The sequence below is a fragment of the Crocodylus porosus genome, unplaced genomic scaffold (assembly GCF_001723895.1).
Source record: "Crocodylus porosus isolate Cpor-Errol unplaced genomic scaffold, CroPor_comp1, whole genome shotgun sequence".
Classification (NCBI taxonomy): domain Eukaryota; kingdom Metazoa; phylum Chordata; order Crocodylia; family Crocodylidae; genus Crocodylus; species Crocodylus porosus.
The window spans coordinates 35301622-35305753 of record NW_017728948.1 but is presented as its reverse complement, the minus strand read 5'-3'; the positions used below and the strand labels follow the sequence as shown (position 1 = coordinate 35305753).

Below are 4132 nucleotides of genomic sequence, written 5' to 3'. Positions count from 1 at the left end.
AGAGACTGCTCTGGGGAGACCCCTAGTGGCAGAAAGGGGGAGGCTCAGCTGCCAGTCACCAGGGCTGCACAGGTGCTGGTTGCCAGGACAACTGGTAAAACCAGCTGACCAGGAAGGGGCAGGGCTTATCACTTCTTAAGCCCAGGTAGGAGGCCAGGAAGGCAGTCCCTCTCCAGCAGCTGTAGGAGTAAGGACTCAGCTCAGACAGACAGAGGGGAGGACTCTGGCCGTGAGAGCATCCCCTGGTCACTGCTGAGGTTGGTAGAGCCCTTCTTCCCTCGCTCTCTAGTAGGGAGTAGATTTTTGTTCAACCAGACGGTCTAGTTTTTATGTTGTAGCCCAGGGGCTTTATGTTTTATGTTTACTGTTTTGACCGGAGGACCAGGCGAGGCTATTAGGGGTGGAGGAGGCCTCATAGGAGCTTCACGGTAGCATGGGGCCTCCTGGTGCCGGAGAGGGTGCAGCATTGTTAGGGGGTGCCTTGGCCCCAGCCCAGAAGCCCCAGAGCGAGAGGAGGCAGCAGGGAGCCCCAGAGCTAGGGGGGTCGGCAAGGAGCCCCAGAGCGAGTGAGAGAAGGGGGCAGCGAGGAGCCCCGGGAGTAAAGAGGAGGGCCAGAAAACAACAAGGCCCAGGTTAAACCACGTCAACTCCATCTGCAAGGCTTGGGCTGTGGTGTAGGGGAGGAAAAGGAGCCACAGGTAGTGCCCCGTCACCGGGTCATGGAAAAATGGGCAGCCTCCCACTGATTACAACCATCTTCTAATCAAATAAGATCAAGGCATGGGAGATGAGTAAGCAGGCAGTTGGCCCATTACAGGAGGATGCAGCCACTCCCAGAAAGGCTCCAATATTGATACTCCTGTCACATGGCTGTATAGACCAGGGGCACAGCCTAATATTCAGCTCAATCACCCTCCCCTTCCTGCTTAACAAAAGCTGAAACCCTACCTGTTTCTGAAAACTGGTATCCTGGGTGGATCTATGATTTTGAAAAGAACTAAAGAGTTTCCAAAGCTATAAAATAAGTCGAGAGACACTAGGAGCTACTAGAAGACACCAAAATTGACTTAATAAAGGTTAGTTTGTTTAATAGAACATCAAGCCCATTAAAGAAGGAGACTATAGTTAATACCTGTGGAGTGAAGAAAAATAAGCCATTAAGTTAACGGACTCCCTCAGTGGCCGAAATATAATTCCACAACTGCTACATTGTGAAACAGGGGTCAAAGAAGGGTGCCTAGATCCAGGGCAAAAAAATAGCTTCCCCACTTACTAAAAGCACCACAATTTGGGCTGAAGGGGGTGATTTGGGGGGAAAGGTGCATTTGTATGCAAGAAAATGTGGCATGTTATTATTTATTCACAGACCTTTCTATGAATAGCCAATAACTTGGTGTATAGGGCACTCCCCTGGGATACAAGAGAGAATGACAGATCCAAAGACATGAATCAGGACTTCCCACATCCTAGGGCAGTGCCCTGAGCATTGGGGTTTGGCCCCATCATGCATTTTCTTTCCCTGTATTTTCAGGATAGGTTTTGAAAGGTCTTGGGCTCATCCTACCATGACCTTTCATGAAAAGGACAAGAAAACAACTGCCTTTCAGGCCCTAATTATCCTATGCACATATAAATTGTCTCATAATCAGCTATATCCACTGAACAGAAAAATAATGCATCTTAAAATGTACAGATATGACAAGGCCAGAGGCTGGCTGCTCTTTCAGATGCCTCAAGATCTGCATGACTCATTCCTTTTGAAGAATATGTTGAAACATGAGGCATCACTCAATGTGGCAACATCAGAAAAGGTCATATCATTGCACTTTAGACAAGCTTTAAGCTTAGACCATAAGGCTAGGGACAGAAGTTGCACATAAACTGGGATAAGTGTTTGAAAACCAGTTCAAACCTATAACATAACAGAAGTTCAGTGCATATAAACTGCTTTCAAAATGGCTGAACGCAGTTTAAGATAAGCCTTGTTGGATATAGTATTTACATTAAATCAATCTATAAAACTGGTCTCCCAGATCCCCTCCCAACTCAAATTACGTCACAGACTCCAAGGATGCTTTGAAGCCATGGGCTGTGCTATCTGCTCCAGTGAAGCAGGGCTGGCCCTGCCTCTAGCTGTCACAGTGAAGAGGCAGTAAAGCCTCTGCTCCCTAGCCTGCATCCTGCCTGCACCTGTCAGCCTGGCAGGATGTGGGGAAAAGATCCCCAGTCCAGGTCTCCAAAGCTTTCTCCCCACAGTCTAGTGAGCCCCTGAGCTGTAAAAGCTCCAGCCCTCACCATCTTCTAGCCTGTCTGAGAGGCTTGGGTGGGAACACACACACCCTCCCTTCTCCCTGACTGCCAACCTCTCTGGGCTGAGCTATGGGCAGAGGGAAAAACCCCCATATGAATCATAGAAAATTAAGGTTAGAAAGGACCTCAGGAGGTTATCTAGTCCAACTCCCCGCTCAAAGCCAGACCATCACCAACTAGATCATCCCAGCCAAAGCTTTGTCTAGCTGCATCTTGAAAACCACCAAGGATGGAGCTTCCACCACCTCTCTAAGTAATATGTTCCAGTGTTTTACTACCCTCCTAGTTAGAAAAAAAAATCTTCCTAATATGTAATCTAAACTTCCCTTGCTGCAGCTTGAGACCATTGCTTCTTGTTCTGTCATCTGCCACCACTGAGAACAGTCTAGCTCCATCCTCTTTTGAACACCCCTTCAGGTAGTTGAAGGCTGCTATTAAGTCCCTCCTCAGTCTCCTCTAGATTAACTAAGCCCAGTTCCCTCAGCCTCTCCTCAGAAGTCATGTCCTCCAGCCCCCTCACAATTTTGTCACCCTTTGCTGGACTCTCTCCAATTTGTCCACATCCTTTCTGTTGTGGGGGGGGGAGGCCAAAACTTAACACAGTACTCCAGATGAAGGGCTTCTCCCCTCCATGCCATGCAGATGCCTGCTGGTGTGGGGGCAGTGCCAGACTGGGGGGGGGGGTGCGTTCCTTCTCCCCGCACCTTCCACCTCTCAAAGAGGCCAGAGGCTGGCAAGGGGCAGGCTGGGGCTCTGGCATGATGGCAAGCATGTGTGAGCACCCCCCAGCTCCTGGCCTGGGCCAGTGCAGGCTTCAGTTCAGTTCATTATCTGTCCAATCCATGCAGCTTCAAAAAACCGGCAAAGATTGAATCAATTCCACCTCAGACTTTTTGAACCTCTGTACGTTTATCCTAAACATTTAATTTGTTTTATCCACTTCCTATGGTGGCACCATAAAACTTTTTCTCTCATTTGAAAATCACCTGGGAAGCAAGAATAACTGGGTAGGCAACCTATGACAGACAGCTAAAAGCCTTATTCAGCGAACACTCTGTCACCTTGATATCATATCAGTCTGGCAACTTCCTCATATGACATACTTTATATTCCTCAAAGCTCTGAGGTAACTATCTACATTGTGCCCTTCAAGCGTGTCTTCAGCCAATAGCTTCATTTCATATTGCCATGTATTCTGTTGCCCTGCCTGTCCTGCTTCTGGAGGCACACCAATTGACCGCAAGGCCAAGAATTCCTGGTCTGGTTCCATTCTGTGGTAAGTCATTCTAACCTTGTCTTTATTTAATCCAAAGATGGTGTACAGGTTTATCAACACTGGCTTTAAGCTATTTCTTTCCAAATAGTGATTACAACCAAATATGTTATTCTCTGGACACTAAGGCTAGGGACAACAATTCACTTCTAGTGGTTTGTGTGCATCGGAAACTGGTTCAAACCTGCAATACAAGAAAAGTTCAGTGCATATAGACAGCTTTCAAAATAGCTGAAACCAGTTTAAGATAAACCTGGATGGATGCAGTATCAGACTTCACTGATTTAAGTTAAATCCTTTTCTTGAACTTCTGTCTCGGATCCCCTTGAGATTCAAGTTACCTTACAGTCCTCCAGCATCCCAGGATACTTTGCACCTCCCCCACAATATCCCCCTCACAGGGTGGGTAGGCTAGACTTGACCCAAGCTATCTGCTTCAGTGAAGCAGGGAGGCATGCCCCAGCTTCTGGCCTAAGTCACTGCAGGCATGTGGCTGCATTTCTGGCATCAAAACTGAATGTCTGTTCACTTGCTTATTGGTTCAATCTA

At 47.6% G+C, this 4132-nt stretch overlaps 1 long non-coding RNA gene across 1 annotated transcript; it reads right to left on the bottom strand.

Moving 5' to 3' along the window:
- Positions 1–1855: 1855 nt before the first annotated feature.
- On the bottom strand, positions 1856–3903 carry LOC109321934. Its single transcript, XR_002104231.1, has 2 exons — positions 3837–3903; positions 1856–1981 (listed from the first exon to the last, which is right to left on the bottom strand). It is a non-coding gene; the product is annotated as an uncharacterized LOC109321934 (long non-coding RNA).
- Between the last annotated feature and the right edge of the window lie 229 nt (positions 3904–4132).